The 26,097-nt window shown below is 34.8% G+C and overlaps 1 protein-coding gene across 11 annotated transcripts in view; it reads left to right on the top strand.

Annotated features, from left to right (window-relative positions):
* Window positions 1–26,097, top strand: part of LOC111542908 (HMG box transcription factor BBX) — a 274,644-nt gene that overhangs the window by 128,207 nt on the left and 120,340 nt on the right. For 2 of the 11 annotated variants that reach the window (XM_023212539.2, XM_023212503.2), the window contains one exon: window positions 12,518–12,615. The exons of the other annotated variants lie outside the window; for them this stretch is intronic. The gene's annotated coding sequence lies outside the window, so the exon portion shown is untranslated. The remainder of the gene's footprint in view (window positions 1–12,517; window positions 12,616–26,097) is intronic. 11 annotated transcript variants of the gene reach the window in all.

Genomic DNA, 26,097 nt, shown 5'->3' with positions numbered 1-26,097 from the left:
CAGAGGATATCCATGGCATTATATTTAGGATGTAGTTATAAATTTGAGATGAGGTTTGGTAGAGATTCAGGCTGAAGACAGGTTTAATAGAAGAGTGAGATAAGAGCTGAAACTTTGAAAATTGGTGAAAGATAATATGCCTGAAGTGGAACTGTTGAAAATATCCATTCTTTGTTAAGGGAAGTCTAAAGGAAAGAAATTCTATCGTATCTGTGGTGGGAAAAGCAGAATAGTGCTGTGCAAGATGGGGAAGACTTTCAAGATTGACAGTATTGAAAATTTAGGGATATCTAAATGCCTGAAAAAAGTTCCTTGAGCTAGTAATCCAGGGGTGAATAACCTTTGGAGAAAGCAGTTTTTATACAGCAGTCAATGAAGTAGCCATGTTGTGTAATTTTCCAATATTCCTTCTTTGAGTGCCAAGTTCTTGATTTTCTTTTTAGCTGAAACTATGTGTTGAGTCACCGTCTTCATTGAATAATCCATAATGATTTTCAAATCCTCTCCCTCGGAGCATAGAACTCATCTTCTATAAATGTAGTTGTAATATTCTTTAAATATGTTACCTTAGACTATTTTAAATCAAAGCTCATCCAGGTATTAATATCATTTCGTCAAATGCACTGAAGTGATTTTCTTTAAAAGGCCATCAGCAAACATACTTTCAAATGCCTTACTCGTAAGTCTTGTATTTATTATAATTGGCATTACAGAGAAATGAATAATGAATTTCCTGTCATTGTCAGCTCTTCTTTCACACTTAGTGAAACTTAAAATAAGGCCTACTCTTTTAATAAAGATCTTTTAGAAAGCCCTTCAGAGTATTTGGGCCAACTGCATGTGCAGTTTCTAGTCTAAGAACCAGATACATAGCCACTTTGGTTTTCATCTTCAGAGAATGGTGGTAGAGATAAACTAAGACTTTCCCTAGGTAGTAATGATGATTATAATAATTAAAAACTACAGCTGTTATTTGTCTTTTATGTGCTCATTTCCGTGTGTGTGTGTGTGTGTGTGTGTGTATTTTTCTTCCTTGTCTTCACAGTGAGCCTTAAATGTAGGTGTCATTATTCCTATCTCATACAAGAGAGAACTGGGTCTCAGAACATGTAAATAGCTTGTCTGAGCTTCTTGACTTGTTAAAAACAGACCTGAGATTCAAATCCAGCTCATTGTTACTTTCAAAGACTATAGTCTTTGCATAGTCTATGCAGTTTTATGATGTATCTGAAATTTGACCTGTAATACCTTTGATGGCAACTACTGACCCCAGTTTGGGAACTCAGTGCCTTATTACCTTCCTCCCCTTTTCTACCAACTTGGAAAGAATAGATCACTACTTTTCATTTGTTTAAATAAACATATTGCTAGATGCCATTATTAAGTCAGTCATTCTTCTTTATATTTAATATTATTATATATATATTTAATCTTCACATCAGTCTGATGAGAGGTAGGCATATTTTCCCCCAACATTTTATTATGAAACTCACATACTCACCACCTAGATTTGGCCATTAACATTTTATTATGTTTATTTTATTACATATCTATCATCTGTCCATCTCTCTGTCCCTCATCAATTCAACTTAATTTTTGAGGCATCTGAAAATATAGATGTCACTATACCTCCCTAAATGCTTCAGCATTTATATTATGTAATATCTATATTAACAAGAGTTCAATATTTATGTATAATTTTTTTAATGTACGTCTACATTGAGTTGCATGCACACATCTTAAAAATACGTTTTCTGAATTTTGGTAAATGCATACACCTGCATAACCCAAATACCTATCAAGATATAACCTATTACTACTGGTAGGTGCCTCCTTTTCTTCTTATTTTTTAGATGGGGAAACTGAAAGAACAGAGAGGTGAAATTACCTGCCCAAGGTTACGCTGCTAGTAAGTGGCACAGCTGGAATTCAAACTCAGGCTATCTGGCTGCAGGGTTTGTGCTCCTAACTACACCACCACACTGTCTGTAGATTATCCTCACATGTTTGGGTGTCCTTTTACATTCGTGTGCATGAATGCACTGTTTATTTTTAATGTAAGTGTGTAGACACAGAAGTGGTACCCTGGGTTTAATAAGAGTAGAAATGCTGTTCTAGCAACACATCAGTTCCTAGCAAGAGGTTTATGGCAGGAGAAATTAAGAGGGATGTATAATATGACAGATTCCCTTTGTTGAAGTAGTAGGGTGAATCTCTATGTAATAGCTCTGTCTTAACTGGCATCCTTGATTAATGTTTCCACACATATCAGTGAAGTGATAGTGAGTTTTCTAATGACGACACTGAGGTTCAGGAAAATCCTCAAGTACCACTTGAGCAATTAACGGTAAATTATGTTCAGTATAGCTTTGTATTAAGCATTTTTGCTCTTTTATAATTAGTAGAAAATTGTTCATCTGTGTGTGATATATATAGTATCATTCATCTTGATATCTCAGACTCTGAAATAATATAATTGACTAATTTGAAATTTATAAGTTAAGAAATTTATAAGGTTTTTAACAAAGAAATTTGTAATGGAATTATTTGACTTTTCCAAATAAATTGCATGAAGATTTAAGGATTGGAACAGTTTATATTAAGACTTTTTTCTGGTTTGCAATACTTGGGTGGCCTGATGAAAAGAAATTCTTCAACTTTAGTATCTTTCCTGCATTGTGTTCATACCACTCATATCTTAAAAGTTGACCAGTACTTTTTGGTCACTTCTTAAATGATGAAAAAGAAGCCATCATGTAATTTTTTTTTTAATTGTAAGTATTGTGCAAAAAGCATTAAAAAAAAATTGCAGGTAGCTCACAAAACCTAGCCAGTCACTAGAGGGCAGAGCAGTACTGTACTTTAGGCCTTATTTGAAAATTTCTGGTTTAAAAAATGCTGAACATGATGGAAAATATATTGATACACAGTTGAATAGAAATTTCTTTGTGTTCTTATTGTCTTATTTTGCTGTAAAATCCAATAACATGCTTATACTTTTATCAAAGCAGCTTTTCTGGCAATTCAATTGAATGTTACTAAAAGGGCATGATTATTTAGAAGAGTGTAAGTGCCCCTCAAAAGAAAATACTCATGCATACAAAGAGCAATACATTTCATAATTTCTACCCTATGAAGTACCCTGAAATTGGATTGCAGTGTAGACTTTAGGTAAGACATTGTAAGAGAGAACAAGTAGTTTTGAGCACCAGTTCTTTACTAGTACTTAGCTCTAAGAATTCATTGAAATGCAGAACATTGCTTTATCTTTCCAGTCAGCTGAAATGTGTTGAATCATTAAGAATGAAATTACAAAGTTGTAGAAGCAAATAAACTAACTCTAGCCCTTTAAAAAATTTTTGTCAAGTGACTGTTCACTTAATTTCAATTTCTGTTCTAAATTTTTTGTCATTCTGATATTTTTATTCAGATTTATTTTTTTCTGGTATATCTTAAAAATATCCTAATGAGTAGCCTGAGTAATTCAGTGTCCCATAAAATAGAAAAATTTTGTCCTTAATTATGTTTATTTGAATTTTATTTTACAAAACCAGTTTGGATTTCTGTAATATTCTATTAGGGACTATATAGGATATCAGAAAAAGCAGTGGATTTTGGAATCAGAAAATTTGGGGGCCTCGATTATCATTTATTTGCTTGTGTCTTGGGCAAGTCACATTACCTCTCTGACCTTCATTTTCTAAACTGGAAAAAATACTTCCCTCTTTACAGCTGGGTTGTTTGGAGGACTGTGTGTGTAGATGTATCTCCAAAGATGAAACCCTGTGAAGATGAATTTTAATAGGTAAAGTTACAAGCTCCGAAAAACCATGGCAATAACTTCAAAATGGTTGACTATATCACAGATTTAGTAACATGAGGGCACATATTACATGAGTAAATAGTACCAAAAATGTGGTTTCAAAACCAAAACCCAAGTTCAGATTGCCAACTTCCTCCTGTCTGTGATTTCTCTGGCTGCTTAATCTCTCTGTTAACTTCTGACTCTTTTGCTCCTCTCAGCTCTTTATTTCTGTCCTCTGTTTATTTCCATGTTTCCTCTCTCTGTGTTTCTCCTGACTGTCTCTGGTCTCTCTCTGTGTTTTTCTTGTCCCAGGCACCCTCAGGAAGACCCCAAGCCTCTAGCAGTACCTGGTATCATCTCCAGCATGTTATAGATGTGGAGGATTCACTGGGATATTGAGAAATACCAGAGGCGAATTGTTCCACTGTAGTAAGTCATTCAGCATTTGTTAAGTGACTACTGTTCACGCAGCATAGTTGGTGGTCCTTTCGGGGAAGAAGAATTTGTTAGGACACAGGACAGAAGAAATAAATTTGTAAACTCTTGTCAGTGGTTCTTGCAGGCTAGACAAACATGCAAATGAAAACAACAATGACAAATTAAAAAGCTGACAAATAATCATATAAACGAATTGTGTTTTATGTGTGCTGACGGGTCCTAGGGTTAATGGAGTAGAGAAAGCCAAGTGGTATTAATCAGATTTCCTGCATGAGTTTAAAATTAGGTTTTGAAGTACATTTGGAAGAGAGATGAGGAAAAAGAGAGTGGAAGTGAGTAATTTCTGTGGGGCTTGGCAAGCCTTTTTGCTTCCCTGTGAGTGAGTCCCTGACGGTGGGGGGTAATGAAATGAAAGTGCTAAGTTTCAGCCTACCAACAGCTAAGTTTACTTCCAGTCTTAGAGAAATTCCAGTTATGAAAAGAAGTATAGCCAAGTTGAGACTTTCCATAGACATAATTGGGATCCACTGCCAGTTTTAGAATTTATAGGGTTTAAGTGTAAATTGTGATTATATGAAGTAATAAAGAAGTACTATGACATAAAATTGATACAGACCATTAGAACATGATTCAGGGATGCATTCTAAATAACATAAACTGAAATAGTAAGCTGAAATAGAACAAGTCTGGGGTTTTTTTGTTTTGTTTTGTTTTGTTTTTTGCATTAGAAATTTATTTTTGCTATTGTATTTTTAGACAGTCCTACCTAGTAGATGCATGGTTTTCACATTTGGGTACCAGAGTTGGATATCGTTTGAATCCCAACTATGCTAGCTTTTAAACATTGGGCAATCTACTTCACAGTGCTGAATCTCAGTTTCCACATGTGTAAACTAACGCTGGAAATATTCACCTCAAAGAGTGATGTGAATTAAGAGATAATTTTACAGAGTCCTGAATACATGCTAGGTACTTGCTACTTGTGAATACTTAAAAATACCTTTAAAATAGTTTGTTAAGTAAATATAATGTTATTTCTGAGAGCTTTTTAAAAGTAAGAATGCTATATATACAAGAATGTTTGTATATACAGAAAATGCTATAGATAACAAGAATATTTATTGTGCATGGATATTAATGACACTTTATACCTTCTAATAAAACATATTAGAAAACTGAGTTTCACAGTGATAACAGGTATAATGTCACAATACTGAATTAGATATTAGAAATGGTGAATTAGACTCTCTGTATGTCCCTATGGTGTGCAAGCTGAATATGTGCCTTTAAACAAAAAAAATTATTATTTGAGAAATAAGTTTGTGGTTATAGTCAGCACCCTATTATGCTACCTTCTCTACCATTATCTGTGTTTATAATTCTGCAATCGTATCTTTAGAATCAGGATGAATCTAAACTATGATAATTTCTTTTTGCTGCCCTACACAAAAATACTTATACTATGTAGATAAGGTACAAAGAATAGCATTAACACGAATAACTGAGAACCTACCACTAGTTTGAGAATAGAACATTACCAGTGTCTTTGTGGCCCACCGTGTGCCCCACCCAGATTCCATTGCCTCTCTTTACCCCCTCACCACAATCCTTAATGTTGAGTTTATTACTTCTGTGTTTTTCTTTGTCATTTTTCTCATACTTATGTACCCCCTACATTAAATTTTGCTTGTTTTTAAATTTTATATAAAGAATACTACATATTTTCTTCTGCAACAACTATTTTTCCTGCTCAACATCATATTTATGACTCACTCCTGCTTGTCTTTGTAATTCATTTATCATCATACATGTATAATCTTTTATTGTATGAAAATACCGCAATTTATTTACTTTCTTTTAATGGCTATTTAAGCTGTCTTTCTTTTCTTTTCTTTTCTTTCCTTTTCTTTTCTTTTTCCTTTTGGTCATTAGAAATAAAGCAACAGAGGAAAAGTTGTTGAGTCCTGTATATGCCCTCTTTATGTACATATTATTTCTTCAGGATATATGTTCAGGAGCTGAATTGTTAGGTGATAGGGTACGCCAAACCTGAAATTCCACAAGATAATGCCACATGGATTTCCATAGAACTTGTTACATTTTATACTCCCACTAACAGAATGTAAGTATTCTCTCTCTCTGGCTCCTGTAGTTCTTTAAAATTACTAGATTTTTGTTTGATATATTCACCATATCTTTATGAATGATACTTTGCATGAATATGACTATATCCAAGCAGAAGTTTAAAAATGGAAAAGGTTTTTTAGTTTACCTGTAAACATTTTAACAAAACCCTGATGACCCTCATTTTTTAAAAGTTAGTTTTACTCTTCTGCTTTTATTTTTCTGTTTCCCAAATTGTCACTCAAACTCATTTAAATCTAGACGTCCTGAAATAGCTGGATCTGTGTGCTCACTAAATGTTTTGCCTCCAGAAAACCTTATCATAAGAATAAATATTCTCTTGCGATAAATGAAAACTGTCAGCTTTTTCTGACTTCTAAGAAACAGTTTTTGCAGAGAATGTACATTTCTTTTCTTTTCCCCCTAATTCTTGTTGAGATAGAGAAAGAGTGACCCACAGAGGACTATTTGCAAGCTGCAGAGCCTTGATCAACCCATGTTTTTGTTCTGTATTGCAGCAGTTCCAAAAACTTGAGTAAATGACTCACGTCCCCTTTTCTGTCATTCACCCTCTTTTGATTTTGTTAGCCAATGATTCTTTTGGTATCTGATATTTGTACACACTGTTCCAATTTTAATACCAAAAGTTCCTCCTAATCTTGTAACGGGTACTTCGTGTTTTAGAATTTTAGTTGACTAATCTCAATATTTTGTCTTTTGTCAAGCTTGCTGTCACTACTACACATATCTTCTGCAGTTTCCCAGGAAATATACCAGTATCTGTCCTATTTCCTGGTACTTATTCAACGGATATTTATTGAATGTAGAAAGGAAAGATGTAAATGCAGTCAGCACTGAAATACCTTTCCCCTGCTTAGCTACAATAATTTCCCTAAAAGCACTAGGCCAAAATCATGAGTACTGTAAATAGTTTTGCTAGTAAGTAGCTTTATTAAACCACAGCCAGTCATTTCTTCTTGAGCTATACTCTACTTTTTTTTTTGAAAAATTAGAGTGTTAGACCAGTGATCTGTAAGATTCCTTTTGACACCACAATTTTGTATTCTATCTTCTAATTGAAATGAAAAACACTTTGTCACTATTTGTCTGGGCACCACTACCAGGGTCTGAATCTATCTGCCTTACTGGGCTTTGGGCCCATAACTGTGTCACAGCAACCTGCCAGTTATTGTCTCATAACCCAGCAAGTGGGGGCATACATTGAACTTCTCTTCCTCTCTTTGTTCTTTAGGGTTGATTTGTTCTAGTATAAAAAATGCCTTTGGCTTCCCGATTTCCTTTATCAGGCAACCCAGGCATTGTTCAATGCTAATGCTTGAGTTCTGCCGCCTTGCTCCTTCTTCTTTTCCCTCAACCCTACAGCTGTGCCCAGGGCAACTCATCCTAACCTTTGTTATTTGCTATACAGCATAACCCCATGTCTTTTCTCATACTCTAGTTACCATCTTTGAGTCAGTATTGGTTCTTTCTGTTGGGCTTTTCCTTGAAGTCAGTGAGTCTGTCTGTATCTGGTGCTGAAGGCAAGTTGTTTTTTCCTTTCTGTTGTGGTTCCTCTGCTTGGGACACCTCAACTCCAGGTGAATGGTGAGTGAGAGCCTGACTTCTTTCCTTGCTACCTTCATGTAGTCTTTCCATTACTATTGCAGGGAATCGCTAAACCACTTTCAAGGAGTTATTTGACTCCAGATTCTCACATGACTAAAATTTCATATATGTGTTACTGGCCCTGGATTCATCTTGAGTACTTTTGAACTCTGCACCAAAGGCAAAAGATGCCAGAAATCATGCTACAGTGGGAAGGGGAACCAACTTCCTTTGAATTCTCTGTAGATTATAACCACGGCCCAATCACTCCTGAGGGTGAGTGGGTGACTGGTGAGCTATGTATTTGGTCTTTAACCGAGGTCAAGTATAGACTCTTCCTGACCTTTATTCAGCGATACAGACTGTGTACATTTCTGTTGTGCTTAGCCAGTGGACATGTTTCTCTCCTCATGATGTTATAGATCTGGTTTGTGAAGATTCCATTTAAGTCTTGCAACTTTTAGTGTAAGATGAGAAGGCAGGAGAAAACTTTTACAACTAAAAAAGAAGGAAAAAGGGGGAAACTTTTTTAGTGAAGGATTTATTTTTAATAACACTAACTGAATTCTGATTCAAATTTGGAAGCTTAAAAATTGTGAGTTTTTAAAATGTCACATTATTTGTTATTGAAAGCCTAGCTGTTAACCTCCTACCCCCAGCCTCCAAACACATAAAACACCCAAGATTCACTGGGCTGTCCGGCCATGAGGCACAAGAAGCCAGACTATCTGTGAGAATTCTCCCCTCCTAACTAACTGCTTACTTGACAAAACTCTTAAGGAAATGTATTATGCCAAATGTTCTGTTCAGAGAAGCAGTTAATACCACCCTATCTCAAGAAGAACAGATTACTTTTTGTTCCTCAGGAATTCAAGGAGATAAATATTCTGTTATGCTTATCAGGGAAAAAATGGGAGAAATTACCTCACATGAAAACTTTACTGATAGGAGAATGTTCATTCTAACTATTTTTATAATGTGTCTTTGATTAATGTAAAAGCCTTGACCTGTTAAGTATTCACATTAATATTTTATATTATCAGTGATAAAAGTTTCTTCTGTAGTATTAATTCACTTAGTATTTTATTAATTTAGACAGGCTTGAAAGTGCTTCATAAAACCTACAACACTCATTTAGTATTCTCATTTTGATTTAATGTCTTGTCTTCTGAAAGCCATATATTCTCTAATGATTTAAGTTGCAACGAATATTAAAAATAAACTATTATTAATAAAATAAGTTGGACCATCCTTAAATACAGTAGAAAAATTTATAAATATATAAATATGTGATATAAAATTTTCTTTCTGAGGATGCTAGGAAATGCATTTATGATGGATTCTGCATTGGATAGGCTTAATTTGGAAAAGGTTTTATAAATGCTAAATTAAGAATAAATTTTGAACTATATATATTTTACTCTTATAGCATGTCTATTGCACAGTAAAGTTGGTAATAAATATAAAAGTAAGCTCAATGTTGAGGTTTATGTAATTATTCAAGGAAGTATTCTAAAAATAGATTTATCTATATTATTAGAAAGTATTTTATTAAAATAGTTTTGAATAGTTTCATTCAGATTTAGGTCTTGCTTGAATAACAATATTAATTTTGTCTTGTAGTTTGTATTTGAAATTTAAAAAGTAAAATATTTAAATAGATCTGTAATTTTGATGAAAAAGAAGTGAGCAATGAATCTGTTTTCTTGAATGTTTTCCAGTGTATTACCATTTATTTATCTTAGCTATAAAAATTTACATTTCCAAAAACCTGAATAGGTTTTATTAAATCTGAAAAATAAATCGCTGATTGTTTCTGTAAAAACAATGGAACAGAAAGTAGGGCAGCTGCACTTTAATATTAATATTTATTTTGAGGAATTGGGACCCTTCTAGGAAGCTCACCTGCATATTATGTTGTTGAAGATTTCTAAATACGGTTTTCTTCTTCTATGCACGTGCCCAACTGTTTTCTCCCAGCAAATCTTACTCAGAATCTGTGAGCTTCTTTTGTGCTTAGCCAGTGGACACTACTCCTTTTTCTTGTGCTAGCCAAGCACTGTCATCATTTGAATGATGACATTATTGCACTTAGGTTAAGGTCTGTTTTGAGCTTAGAGGAGTCTTGGCTGCCGTTTTCATCCATTTATAGTTATTTCCTGTTACTTAACCCCTACACAGTATGTATAGATGTATGTTTGTTATAATCAGGTTGATGGCAGTGTTATTTCTGTGAGCCCGGAGCTGCCCAGTAAACATGGGGCTTGTGTTTTCATCCCTTAGTAACCAGCTACCTGCTAAGAACCACTCTGGACCTGGGAAAGTTCGTGCTCTGGAACTCTGAGTCAGAGAACTAATAGAGCTCAGTGCCAAGGCAGGAGTGGGTCTGATTTTCACTGAATGGAGTCATCCAGTCAGCTGTTCCTTCAAAATTAAAGCTCATGGAGATAGCCTTTCTTCTGCACTCATTGGTGCTTAATCAAGGATTGATTTGAGTACGTTTCCTTTTCTTTCAATCTTTAAAAAATGTGCCGGAGACTTTTGTTGATATGTTTAAAATTATTTGCATTTAAAAGGCTTCCAAGACAGTTTTCACACAAAGGTTCTGGCTCTTATTTTTTGTCCTTATTATGGTTGACAAAATCATGATGGGACTGCATTCTCCTTTTTCTTGATTTATGCTATTATGGCAACTTCAAAGACAAATAACGGAGACATCTACTTTTTCCCATCCCCCTCCCACATTCAGAGGTTAAAGTTAAGGATGAACTGTGGCAATGTTAACTTCACAGATTTAAATCTATGGTCTTCAATGGGAACTTTAAGACTCCCTGCCTGCAATTAAGAGGCTAGCAGTGATGATGATGATGATGATGGTGATGTGAATATTTCTGAAGTAGAGGTACAATAAGAGGCTGAGTCACAGATTTAAAATTATCATTTGAGATAATAATAGAATAGTGTCACAAGGCAGTTTATGGCTCATGCTGTAGAAAATTAAGAATTTAGAGGAAGGAGGTGTTATTTTGCTTAGGATCATATTTGACTTCCATCGAGAGGAAGAGAGAAGGGCCGTTTTAAATAAGGGCTCTCTGGACAAATGATAAGAGGCAAAAAAGCACTCCATTGCAGGGAGCTGGGCCTTGAATAAATCTTCTGGAGTATAGTAAAAGGCAAAGGAAATTTGAGGCCAGGTTTTGAATATGTGGGTGGGAAGTGAGGTGGGAAGGGGCACAAAAAAGATCCAGAATACCAAACTAAGGAATTAAATAGGAGTAGACCGTAAAGGGCCTCCGAAGGGTTTGATTTCAGGGAGTGAAAACCTCAAAGCATGATTCTAAGTAAATCTGATACAGATTAGTTTGAATGGAAATTATCACTTAGGAACTGCTATAGTTATCTCTTGGGTTGAAGTGGTGCCAAAGGGTTTGAAGAGGGAAGGAAATGTGCATTTTTAGCAGTATGTATACAAGGCAGCATATATGAGGTACTCTAAAAGGGATTTTTCACATTTATTATCTGTTTCTATTGTAACCATCCTGTAAAGTAGGCCCTAGTCTACTTTTACAGATTAATGAACAGAGGTCCTTAGGTTAGATAACTACTAGTGGTCAAAATTCATAGCCAGGCCTGACTGCCAAGTCACCAAGCCTTTTAACACCCCTGCTCTGATTTCATGAGCATGGAAATGGAAAACAGATAAACTTTTTAGTTCTTATTTCCAAAATATTACTTTATTAGGAATTATGAAATGGATCCAAATTAGGGTTATAGTCATACATATTTTTATATCTATTCTTTCATGTATATTAGTACACCTGAATTTGAATCAGATGTTATGTATTAGACTTAGCTAATTAGATTTAACTATTTCTTATTTACAGCATTTGAGGAAAAGCACTTTAAATTCAGAGAAAATGTCAGTTAATAAAATAGATCACTAATACATTTTTAATATATCACCTTAAAACATACAGTAAGAGAATACATTTTCTACCAAATAGTAATTTTAGTATATTAAGAAATGAAACTAATGTCTTAATTTTCAAGAATAAAAATGAGATTTGTTAAAGGATATAAAATTACAGCTAAATAGCAGGAATAATTTCTAGTGTTATACTACTGTAGAATAACTGTAGTTAACAATAATATATAGTTTCAAATAGCTACAGGGAAGATATCAAGTGTTCCCAACAGGGAGAAGTGATAAATGTTTAGGATGATGGATATGCGATAATTACCCTGATATAATTACTCTACACCATATGTATTGACATATCAACACCATAAGTATGTATAGCTGTTATATGTCAATTAAAAAATAAAATAAAAATTTTAAAAAGAATAAAAAGTATGGAATAAACAGGAATATTTAGAAGAGTTTCGATTACTTTATTCATTGATAGCTAGAAAACTTTTTAGTTTCATATTTGTATTATAAATATAAAAATGTTTAATACACTTGACTGGATTAATAAGAAATACTAGAGGGAAGCTTATTTTTTAGTGAGAGGATCACTTTAATGAATGATAATTATTTTACAGATGTTTGAAGAAGTAGGTACTGACACCCAATTAATTGCCCACTACCAACACCAACAACATCTCCACCTCTGCACTGCCTGCACAAGACATTCTGAGAGGTTGGTGTTTGTTATTAATTGATGTTAGCTTTTTATAATTTGTTGCTTTTTTCTAAAAACAATTTTTTTTAAAAAATGTGGCTAGTTGAGGAATATCTGTTAGTTGTGTTCTGAGATTTACATAGATCAGATTGCTGTTTCATCCTTAAACATGTTAAATAGTTCCTTTCTGTTGAGTATTTAAAAAAATTTTTTTGGAGGATTCTGATTTTTTTTCATTGTACAACCTGCGCTTCCTTCAGTAAAAATAGTTCTGGGTTCACAAACAAGAAGCAGCTGTCTTAAATATGTTCATTGACTCAGCCGAGTGTCTGCAGTTGCCCAACAAAAGTTATTTGATTTTGGGTAGTGCAAAGAAATCAAAATAAGCATTCAGATTATATTTTGGCTGCTGTAATAAGAGCTTCTGTCTGTAACTTGAAGATCGGAAATCCACATGTAGTGTATTTTTATCTTAAAATTTGTAGAGATTTAAGCCTAAACACCACTGAGACTATTAAGAGAGCTTAAGTGATAGAGCTCAGTATTTCTTTTGAATTATTTTTCTGATCCTTAGAGGAAAACATTGAATCTTCATTTCAAGATTGACCTAACAAGGGCTACATCTCAGTGTTATTCACAAACTGAGAAAAAAAAATCATAATTTTATGTGTATTATTTGTTGAAACTAAGTGACTGCGTTAGTTCACTGAAGAAAGTCAATTCAAAGAATGATATGGACAAGGCCAGAAACATATAGAGAAACATATCTCAAAAAGACTTTTCAGAATTGTAAAATTGAGCGCAGCAGAATAAAACAATTCACACGTTTTATTAGATCTGTATACACTGCAGACTCATTGCCTCCTTGAGAGACTGTTGCTGTAAATATGTAGACAGCAAAAGAGTGTTGATGAGTCTCTGACTTAACTAAATATTCATAATGGCGTAGCGTGCTACAAGAATAATGACCACACGAATGCAGGCTAGTTTTATGATTCTGTTTTCTCAGATCCTTTTTGGAAAATCTTACATCTTCAAAGTCTCTACTTGTGATTCTTTATCTCAGACAGTTACAGAAAGATCAACATGGTTTAGAAAAGTCCTAAACACCAAATTTTAACCAGTGATAAAATGAATTTTAGAAGTTTTGATATCCACATGTAGTGTATTTTATTTGAAACTTGGAGACAAATTGGAAAATGATATCTTCTGTTTGATAACTTTCTGATGAGGCATCATCTTATGTCTGGACTGTTAAATTGAGAATTAGAGCAGATGTCTTAGAGTCATTTGTATGAGACCTTAAGTATCTCTTCACCTTAGCTCCCCAAGTGTAAAATAACTATGTTAATTATATAACTCTTAGTGCAGGTTATTTGAGAAAAAGTGTTCTTATCTTCAAATCACAATCTACAAAGTAAGTATTGAGAGGATTTGACCTATTAGGAGGAAGGTCCTGGCTATTTTGTAACCCTGTGATACAAAGTGATATTTTGAGTTAAAGGGGATCTAGAATAATATGACTGCAGTGTTCAAGCATAAGTTGAATATGGCATTTCATGAAAAGAACCTATGTTGGAAACATTTTGTAGTTCAGGTAGAAAGTGTGTATTTTTGAAGCTGTGTTGTACTATTGCCGGTTCCTCAAGATAACATCTCCTAAGTATAAGGTATGAATTATTTAGAAGCTGAAGTAAGGAATGGTAAAAGAAAGCAACCAGAATAGAGGAAGAGTATCAAACTAGGGCATATTTTTATTAAGTAGTGGAGTCCATTGGAGTACAGTGTGCTGAAATATCAGGATCTTAGGATAAGTATTTAGTTCTCGTATATTGTTTTGCCTTTTGTTTTTAAAGGGCTGGCATAGCCGTGGGTGCTCACTACATTTACTTTGAATGTGGAATGACTGTTGGTCATTTTAATGAAGTAAATTTTAATGAAGTAAAATTTTTATCCTTTGTGAAGAGTGTCACGATTTACTTTTTTAAAAATTAAATAAACTTTTGTTGGCTTTAGAATTGTTAGTCTTTCTCAGTGATAAATGAAAATGAAAAATTAACCCCATGAATGACTTTGTACTGGCCCCAGCTCTTTCATCTTGAACAGGTTCTAGGACCTTGAGAAAATTTCTTAATTTTGGCCTGAATTTTCTTGTCTTTCAGTAAGGGAGTTAAGTTGCATAATCTCTGAAGTATGTTCTGACTTCCATAATTTGGTGATTTTGAATGAAGTTAAGTAAAGTAGGAGTTCAAAATGAGTAGAAGATTATTCCTAAATCAAGTTAGATGAAGTTAATAAGAGTTATTAATAAGAGTTTCACAATAACAGACTTTTGATAATAAAGAAAAGAGATCAAGTGTCAGAGAAAACGTTCTTTGTAGTAGAAATGGTTTCAGGAGTTGCAAAACCGTCTATGGGATGTAATGACAATTAGATTTGTTTGATTAGGGCAAAGAGTTTTTCTTGGGGTATGGTAGTGAGTTTTCCTATTATGTTGATAAAGGCTCAATAATTTCTAATAGCCATTTAAAATCTGTTTTTAAGAAAGCTTTAATCTACATTTTTTTAAACCCCAGCATTTCGGCTTCTGTACCTGTTGCCTACCCCAAAAAACCTTCACAGGAATCATATTATTTGTTTCCTTTTTAACAGTTGTATAGTTCCCCCAAAAAATTCAGAGCATAGGCAAAGATAAACATTCCTAGACTCTCAAAGAATGAAAATAATACTGATTAAAAGTATGCCTCCTTACAATAAAGTTTTCTGTTTTATAAATTGCTGCTTATTAGAGAAACCAGATAATTATTATAGTAGGACCCATTTCAAATTTTTTCTTAGAAATTTCTCTTATTCTGGATAACATTTGACTACTGTAAACTCTTGAAAATTACCATAAAATACCTGTGGAACTGTTTTTAAAATGAAGAAGCCCACATGTTAGAAATACATTTCTTCGTGTTTAAACACATACCTTTTCTACATTTGGAAGCCCTGTTTCGTGTAAAACATGCATAGAGCAGTTTGTCAAAAGAGGCACTGTCCTTGTGACAGTCTTCAAGTATTTTATTTATATTGGTGGACAGACGTGAACTGTTCTTTACAGAGTGGTATGGCCACAAAATGTAAAGTTAATCACTCTCTTTAGAAAAAAAAATGCATCCAAACTTATATATGATATAATTTGACCCAAACCATTAATAATACTTTTGATGATACATTTTTCAAGGGAAAAGAACGTGTAAGTCATCTATAGTCCCTTAAAAATTAGAAATACGTGTCAAAGGAGCCTGAAAAACACACATGTAAATATCTTTGGAAATTCTGACTATGTAACTAATACTAAAAACTGCCTTTTGATTCTTCTCGATTATTTTAATAAGTACCATAACGCCTTCGAGCCAGAAAGGTGTGTCTGAAGGTTCTAACACACACATTGTAGAATTCCTAAGTCATTGTCTCACTACCCTTCTAATTTTTCACAGATTATTTCAAGCATTTAGTAGTAACATAAAAGGACCTCCTTTGTATTGATTTCAAACTTTTATATCACCTTGGAAGTTTTAGACTGGAAACCCTTGCACTAGTAATGACTTTGGGACTCTGAACGTTTAGCTGGATGACTGATCCCAGTGTATCACTGCCAAGTGAAGGGAAGACATTGAGGCGTGCGATGCGTTGAATTGCTTTGACTCACTTCTTTCCCCTGGCAGCGGTTGCAGCCTGGCGGCAGCAGTACCAAATCTGTGTACTTGCACGTTTGAAAGCTGCTTTTCTTAGGCTCCCACAGCAGTTTGTATAGAAGAGGAGCCAAAGTAAGACGTCTAAAGAGACTTTCTCAAAAGCAATTCACATGTGATCTTACAAAGAACTCCTTTTAGATTTGGTCCTATCACTACACTCCTCAGACTTCTCTTAAAGCCTTTGCTAAGAGGTAGTGTTAGGGCAAGGCCTGGTAAGTTCTATTGTGTTGAATTTGTTGCAGAGTGTTTTTAAGAAATAACAGGCTTAGAGTAATTTAGAGTGTAGGGGCCAGCCATCTCCAGACACGAAAGAGGGAACCTGATATTGAGAGGTTAGGTGATTTAGCCAAGACATGTTCCTGCTTACAGAGTCCAGGTTTTCAGACTTCCACTTATGTGTGCATTTATTATGTCAGAATATGGTTATGAATAGTAAGAAATAAGTTGCAGAAGAATAACAGAAAGGACATTTTAACTATACCATAAAAGTTAAACGGTGTCAACTGCCATTAATCTGATAGGAAGATCCAGATTAAAGTTTCAGACCCTGGAGACTGAAATGGGTTCAGAACTAAAAGAATGTATAGTGTATCTATCCTTACTCTGTGAGATGATGAGAGGCAAAAGATGGCAGTTTTGAGGGAAATCAGAGCTTTTCTTCTCAAATCCTGAGGGTTAGTTTGTGAACTTCTGTTTATTGGCCATCATGTTTTGAGCACCTGTGGAGGAAATGGTGCTCCCTCAGCCCCAGCTAGCTTAAGGACTGTGCTGATGGGAAGCAGAAGCAGCTCCTTGTGCCCTCTTAGTAAACAGCACAGATTCTCACTTCAATAACTGATGAATCTGTTCTGTTGTCTCTCAGTCCCCTTGTCAAAACCACTGATCTGGATTGCTCTACAGAAGCTGCTTTGCCCCTCTCTTCTCTGATGATCATGGAGGAACTCAGTTTTAATACCCTCGTTTGCGTCTGATACACTCAGGCAACAGTTCCCTCATGGACCTTTTAGATCAAAATGACACTACAGTACCTTAAGAAGCTTTTAAAGGAGACATTCTGTTGCTATTTGGGGAAGAAAAAAAAGGCAGTATGATATAGCGGAAAGAGTTCTGATTTTGTGGTCAAGAGACCCGATCTTAACTCTGCCACTAATTGGTTTGGTGAACTTGAGCTAACCTTTAACCCCTGTGGGTCTTTTTTTTTTTTTTGTCATCTGTAAATTGGGGGACAAGATGATCTCCAAGGGCTGGATTTGCAGTCCCCATCAAGTCTGTATTGAAGGGTTTCATTTTTAGAAGAGTAGCTCTTTAAACAAATTATCCTATAAATTAAATATGACACCAGAAATAGCAGTGACAAATGGAGAATTTTCCTAGGGGAGCCAGTTATGACAGGCTACAGAAAACTTTTTAAAATAAAAACTTATTATCAGACAGTAGGATGCCCTACAAATAAATTGATAAGTTCTGTTTTACAATGTAGGAATCTGAAAATATCTAGAAAATTAGAATTTTTTTAAAAAAAATTGTAGAATCTGCTTCCAAAGATCAAAACAAAACAATGAGTCTATAACTAAGGTAATTTAGATAGATGTGAGTTTCATCTGAGTAAGTTTAATTATAAATTGTATCTGAATTATCAAAGTCTAATACTATAAATAAATATTTGGTTGGGTATCAGTCTTCCATCTTGCCTTATGTATTTATGCTACATCAGTTGGTTTCATTAATACCATTTTAATTGATCATAACTTGTCTTACTGATAGTAAAAAGAGCCTTTACAGCTGTGTACATGTTGGGACGTGGTACCGCTTTCACGGCTTTGCTGGGAACAAGCTTTGCTGGGAACACTACACTGATTTCGAAATATCAGACATAGCTTATTTAGAACGAGTAAGTTTGTTTTCATATAGTGTAGGGCAGCAGTAACAGTAATTACTGTCCCGATATAATGATGCTAATCTCTTATCATCATCATCTGAAGTGAATGATAAAAACATGTTAAATTGAATCTCCTTTCTAACTTGTGTTGTGCAACCATTATAGGTCCTGGACCACTTAGGAGATAATTGGGCTGTTCCTTATTCTTTGTGGTAGTGGCAGATATTCAACTTGAGATTTAAAACCACTATTACCAGTCAGAGTTGTGTGTGCTTAAAATATGTTGTTGTCCACCAGCTCAGACCAGTAATTGGTGAGGAAGCGGTGTAGGGGATAGCTGTTTTTTCATGCAGAATAGCTTTTTAAAAGATCATTTCATGAAGATTTAAATGTAAGCAAGCAGAGACATTTTATAAAAACATCCACTAGATGGCACCTTGTAATTGTGTTTAGCATTATCCTGAAGCATTCTCGACTAGCGGGTATAATTGGAACAGAAAGGGTTTTATTTTTTTCTCTGAAGGTTGGTTGTTCATGAATATATGAATTCATATATACTTTAAAATAATCTTAAAGTGAAAAAATTTTAACCAATCATTTTGTCATACTGCCCACTCATCATAGGAAACATTTCTAGAACATCCTGATATGTTCTCAAACATAGCATGACATTGGTAACCTGTATTAATAACATTGGGAAATTTGCTTTCCTAACCATTTTACATTCTTAATTTTATAAAAATATGGAAAGCATAGAAAATTGGTCCCCTGCTAGTTAGAAAATAAGTTTTGGTATTTTGCTTTGGTAGGGCATTGTGCTTATAGCAGAGATATGGATTATATTTTTGGTGTGGTTCCAAAGTTCTTTTAAAGTTCTAAGAACTATTGACCTTGATCCTGTGAAAAATTTCTTAGTGTTGAATTTATTTTTCAAATACAGATGCTCTTTGACTTAAAATGGGGCTACATCCTGATACACTCACTGTTAAGTTGAAAATATCCTGTCAAAAATGCGTTTAATACATCTAACCTCCCAAACATCATAACTTAGCTTGGCCTACCTACACGCTCAGAACAGTTGTATTAGCCTACAAGTGGGCAAAATCATCTAACACAAAGTCTATTTTATAATAGTGTTGCATATCTTATGTAACTTATCGAATACTAAAAGTTTTTCAAGCACGTTTAACCTAGGTTAGGCTATGATATTCAGTAACTTAGGTATATTAAAGACCATTTTCCACTAATGGTATTTTTAACTTACTTGTAAGTTGAGAAACGTCTGTATTAACAAACTAACAATCTTATTCTTAAGTGCATACAAATTTCCAAATGATTTGGTTAATCTCTTTAGCCTATTGGTATTTTTAAAAGCTTATTGTTTATGGAACTATACAGTATACCCCAATGTTTTATTTTTTGATTTTTGAATTATTTGTATTTTAAGTTAAAGAAAAGCTAGAAAATAGAATTACCAAAAAGAAGAAAACCTCATCCATAATTTTATCATAGAGAGATAATGTCGTAAACAATTTAGCGTTCATTCTTTCAGGCTTTTTTGGTTTATGTATATATAAGCACATATTTATTATGTATTTTTTAAAGGAATCAGGCTCTTATATTCTATGCAACCTTTTTTCCCACTTATCTTGAGTGTCTTTTTATGCCAATAAATGCATTTTCATGGAATTCTTAGTCACTATAAATTGTTACATTTTAACCAAGCTCCTGCTGTTTATATTTTGCTCCCCCCCCCCCCCCCCATTTTTTCTCTACCCACAGATTTTTGACATGCAGAGGTATTTCTTTACCTAACGGTATTTACTGATGAGAGCACTGGATTAAAGCAGCATAGGTCAACCTAGCACAACATCTGGTTAATAGTAGGTTCTCAATAATATTGAATGAATTTTTTACTTTTTTTGGTTACATGAGTTTAATGGTTAGAAGTTATTATAGGCATAGCATGGTGGCTTAAGCCTGTAATCCCAGCACTTTGGGAAGCAAGCCGAGGCAGGAGGATTGTTTGAGCCCAGGAGTTTGAGATAAGCCTAGGCAACACAGCAAGACCTTGCCTCTGCAAAAATTTGAAACCTTAGCTGGGTTTGGTGGCGCACGCCTGTCGTGTCAGCTACTCTAGAGGCTGAGGTGGGAAGATCACTTGAGCCCAGAAGGTCAAGGCTACAGCAGTGAGCTGTATTTGCACTACTGTACTTCAACCTGGGCAAGAAGGGCAAGACCCTTTCTCAAAAAAAAAAAAAAAAAAAAAAAAAGTTGTTAATTGTAGTTTCTTTCAAGTTGATTTGAATGTTTATAGTTCATGATTAATTATGATGATAATGATAGCAAACCTTCATTTGCACTTACTGTAAAGCACTACTCCAAGCAGTGTATGTGTTTACAAAAATTGGCTTAATCCTCACAATGAAGTAGATACTGTTATTATTTTCCTTTTACAGATGAGGTTGCCAAGGCACAGAGAGGTTAGGTTACTTGCCCAAGATTACACTGTTTGCAGATAACCTCATAATTTATAGATGCAGGTTTATAAATTCAGGAAAAAAGAGAGTTCACACTTAACATGTATGTCAGATCACATGAGATACGAAGCATAGACAAAGTGAAATTAAGCAGGATGGTCTAGGATTTCTTTCAAAGCCATATTTAAGGGCTTCATTAAAAAAAAAAAAAAAAGCCAAAGATTTGTGTAGTTCTTTTGAAATGGCGTCAGTGCCATTTTCGTATTGAATGTAAGATCGCAAGTTGTAAAGTTTGTAGTCTTAAATAATATAGTTTACAGTTATGTTTGACACCATGCATATCTTACTTTGACATAGATGATACAGAATTTTTAATTTGTATGGAATTTACATATCATGGTAATAATTTGATGTATATTAACCAAAATTCAGGCTCATAGAGTTTTCTGGGCTTGAGTCACATATTTTCTCAGCCTTATCCAGGTTCTGCTGTGCTGAATATGGAAGCTGTGTGGTTTCCCAACAGCAGAGCCATTGATTTAATGTACATTTATTAAGCACCTAATATATGCCAGGCACAACAATAGCACTGGGCATACAAAGATAAATAAAATACCACCTCTTCAGGAAGACGTAGCGTGTGGCTAGCAGCATTGAAAAGATCCATCCCAGAAACAACAGGATTCTGTTAAAGTGCTTGCTTACTTGCTTTAAGATTGTTTCTTTATAAAATGGAAAAAATAAAACATGAACAAGCAGAACCAGAAAGGGATTAGTACAGTCCAGGCTTTCTGTTTCTTCTGAACTTGTACTGTGGGGGCTTTATTTAAAAAACCCCTCTCATCTTGATGTCATAGTACCTAAAATTTCTTCATGAAGAGTCATTAAAAATTACTCTTCACCAAAGCCGTATTTTAAAATGAGTTTTAATTTATTATGTTACTTAACCCTTGTTGTCTCGTTGGGAAAGCCTAGCCTATGACAACCTGGAAGGACTCAGAACTGGTATTTTAAAACAGAAAGACTATCAGCAAGAACAGCTTCAGTAAGAAAGTAGGATCTGAGTCCCGGGGATCAGGGAAGGCTGGGAGGAACAAGTGTTCAGTGTGAACATAATTCAGGATTTCAGATACTTCCTGCTGAGCCCATAAGTGTTACTGTGGCCAGAAGGCTGTCAGACTTTGACAAGTGAGCCCTATTTTTGGATAATGGAGAAACAAGCCAAACCTTCCTCAGTGGCCACATGGGGCTTTTTGGTTCTTAGGAAGGTCTGGAAAAGCTCCTCACAGACCAAAGTCGAAGGATGGCATAAACGAACGTATCTGGCTTCCCTATTTTAACTAGAGCTACTCCTGAGTTGGATTCCTTTATCGCCTCTTAGGAGTACCTCTTTACAAAGTAATTATTCCAAAAATCCAAATAGGATTTCAGAAGCCCCATATTTCTAAGAGGAGGCCAAGGGGTGCAAGTGGTAGTAGACGTGCAGAAAGTAAGGGTGAAGTGGTTTCCAAGTAAAACGAGGTTGTTGATTACTTGAAAAGGTGACAGAGCCAAGTTTATGAAAGCGTTAGGGTTTCCCATACCTGACAGTATGGCTTGTTGGAAAAAGGAGCAGAAAGAGGCTGAATTTTCAGTCTGAAACCACTATTTATGTAATATTTATAGGAGACCATGTGCGATTCAGTTGAATTGCTAGGTCTCGCTATAGCAGTTTTTAAAAGCTTCTTTGATTGTTGACAGGTCCGTTAAGACATGCTGCACATGTAGATAAGGAAGACACTCAAGTTGCCACATCCTCACTAAGTGATCATGAAGTTCTTATGGTAAAAAAGTTCAGATTTACAATTCCATGTAACCTTTCATTAATTCAACAAATTGGATCTTTGTTACTCTTCTGAAAGTTTTAGAATTGCACTTCATGTTTTAGAAATGACTCATCAGCTTTGCATTGCTCTGCTGACCAAGAAGCCTAAACTTGCAAAAGTAGTGTTTTTCTCTGGATTTTGGAGTGTGCCTCTTTCTGTGTGATGTACCGTGGTGGCCTAGCATAGAGGGTGTAGCAGTTGACTCCCTTCCTGTAATGCTTTTCAAAATAACACCTGAAAAGTGGAAGCCCTGATGGTAGTGCTAATAAATAATGCTTTAGAAACCTTTTCTAACAAAATTAAGCTAATTTGGATAGCTTATAAGTAATCAACACAAATAGACATAGAAATATTAATGCAAGGTTTATGATATCAGGATTGTTAGCAACCAGAGATCACGAAGAAAATACATCCACCAAGGACACCTTAAGCATATAGTAGATGAGTCTTGTATGTTCCTGGAAATAGGTGGGGAAAGGTTTAGTTAATATAGTGTTATGAAACATCTTTTTTAAAGAGTCTTAAATTATTTTTAAAATTCAAATTTATATAGTACGTTTATTTAGAGCAATAACTTTCAACTGCGGATCCCACAACCCTACAAGGAGTGTTTAGAAATTAGTGGGACATTATTTGGTGAAATGCTACAGTCTGGGATTGGGTGTAGGGGTCAAAGGGCAGGGAAAGAGCCTAGATATATGTTAACTCAGCAGGAAGTGAAACAGTCTTGCCAAGTAGGGAACTATCCCATTCATGATGCCAAAATCTTCCTCACTGAGAAATGCTGATTTTAGAGTACTGGATATTACTGTAAGTTAAGCCTAACCAGAGAAGTGATTGAAAGCGTCCACCCTTTGGACTCTGAAGATGCATATCATATACCGAAAGAATAAGGTAGAATTTCCTGTAGAGAAATTCTGGAGATTTCCACACTTACTATTTTATTAAGGTGAACTACCTTGTGGATAGTTTTACTCAGTTGCTTAACTGAGGTTAAATTTTATTTTTCCCTGTCAGAGTAAAGCTAGCAACAGGGGGGCTATAAATATAAATTTCCAGAATCTTACACCTGCTGACCATAAAAGTCAGTCTAGATCACGGGGGAAGGTGCACCGAAAGCATGTTTTCAGCAGCTACTGATAAAGCTAACATGAAATAAAATCACAGACATTCAACGTGCTTCATAACAGTGCAGTGTAATGAAATCCAGAGGCCAGTTGATAGTAAAAATCAGGTGTTGTAAAAGTGTACTTCACATAAAACTAATTTGGTTACTCTTTTTAAAAGCAGATGTAGAGTAAATTCATGAAGATGTTAGGAACGTGGGTAGGGTGAGTGAGGTTGGAGGAAGGAAAGATGACCTAAGTTGTTGGGAACTCCTCTTATGGGAAGAACATTTAATAGTTTTTTTCCCCTCGGTGTTATTGAGGTTATGGATGATTCACTATGATTTCTTAAGCTGTCTCTGACATTTTCCCCAAGTTATTTCTAAGACAGTTCACTCGTTCATTCATCACTAAGAATTTGTTCTTTGTAGTAGGTATGCTTCTATTAAGTGTGGAAGACAAACCTGCAAACAATAAAACCCCTATTGAAGGTGATAATGTCACAGTAGCTGTGTAGATAAAATACTGTGGGATGGAAGGGTCTACTCCAGCAAACCAACTCAAGCTTGTGATCATAACAGGGCAATCACTTAAGTTACCTAGAAATGAGATAAAACAGTATTTCTGCTCTCCCACTAGATCCCATAGCATTGGCTAATAAGCTAGGATGACTCTGGTATAAACAAAATGGAATTTTAAAGTTCATTCTTAATTAAGATATGATATGTTGAGAGTCTGTTTTATTCCCATGTACGTAGTCAAGTAAATGCTTCACTTCTAAATGCTGAAACTGTAAGACATCCCACGGTAATTGAATTACAGACAAAAAGGCCCATTTGCTGCAGTTGCAGTAATTATGTGCTGAAGCAGTTAATTTTGAGCAAGTGTGAAAAGATGTCACATTGTCACAGAAAGGATCAGGAAGAGAAAATCACTTTCCACTGCAGCATATTGATCTGACACCTCAGAAGCCTGATACTTTATCCTCCTTTAAATCACATTTAAAATATTTTATTTTAAAATAACTTATTGACTTTCTTTTTTGTCTGTAAAATAGTACGTGTTGAATGAGAATAACACCAAAATGCATGGAGACAAAAATATCAGTCAATGCATATACCACTCCATATCCCTTGTGAACATTTTATTGTTGTCCTTTTAGCCTTTTTACTAGGCATAAACATAGTTGAACAGTTTCTTTACTTTTTAATTAGAATTATGGTATATAAATGTTACTGTAAATGCATTTAATGAAATTTTTTTTATTGATTGATTTTGCCATCAAATTCCTATGCCTACCCTTGTTAGAGGTCCCCCCGCATCCGATTTTAGTGTTTTATTTGATTTCACAAAGATGATGGGATTCGAGGTGTGATATGGTGTAAACTTGTACATTTTAGAAATAGATGCTTCCTCATATGTTTGCTAGTATCATAAAATTACTGCCCTTTAGTAGGATGGGAAGCATAGTTTTCTTTTTCAGGGAAAAGAAAATAGCTGTTTTGCTAGAGAAGGAAAACTTCAAGGTATTATAAGGATTTATTTGTGATCACATTTGCCTGATGCTGATAGATGCAATGGTATACACTTTGGTATTGCTTGTTTAGATTGTCATTCTTTTATTCTGCTTTCTTAACTTTGCTACAGATGCTCTTAGTCACTGCGTGTTCACATACTGGAGTGGTTAATGCTCCTTTTAGAAGCTAAGCTATCAGACTGTCAGTCAAGAATGTACTAACTGCTGACTTTATGGATGCGTCCCAAAAGTTAGATTTGGCGTTAGAGGTCACATTCATACAAAACTCTGTTTTATGAGAGCAAGGAATACTTTACGGTCCAAGGGCTGTTGGCAGTTTTCCATTTTCTATCTACAGATCTATCAGCTCTACACTTCGTAGAAAGTAGGCATGCATGTGCCTGCACATGTGTTAATCTTAAAAGTATAGTTCTTTTCCATGAAAGCTGCTTTATTTTTTCTTACCCAGAAAGATTATATTGTGGTAATGGGAACTTTTAACCCAGGATTATAAATCTTCCTTAGGCTTCACTTAGATCCTGCTGTTGCTCTCTACTAACTGAACTTTAAGCTATCAAAAATAAGAGCCTTCCCATTGTTTTACTATGTCAATATCTGTTGTTTCCTCCCTGCATTAAAAGTCCCCAGATGGAAAACTGTCTTTCTAAATTCCCTTCAGCAGTACCTATTGCAGGTAAGAAAATATTTTTTAATAAATGTTTTATGTGGCTGCTATTTATCTTCTCTAATTGTTTAACATGAACCATGGAGATGACAGGGATATTTTATTGTTTTAAAATAAGCTTGTTTCGTTCTACATATCATCATTAGACTTGCCATAGCAGTAAATATGAAAGGTTAAGAAATAGATTCCGTTTTTAAATATAAAACTTAAACTATGTTTCAGTTTAAGG

Source organism: Piliocolobus tephrosceles, unplaced genomic scaffold, assembly GCF_002776525.5.
Source record: "Piliocolobus tephrosceles isolate RC106 unplaced genomic scaffold, ASM277652v3 unscaffolded_19, whole genome shotgun sequence".
Taxonomy (NCBI): Eukaryota; Metazoa; Chordata; class Mammalia; order Primates; family Cercopithecidae; genus Piliocolobus; species Piliocolobus tephrosceles.
The sequence above is the reverse complement of the archived record's forward strand: the minus strand, read 5'-3'. Positions and strand labels throughout refer to the sequence as shown.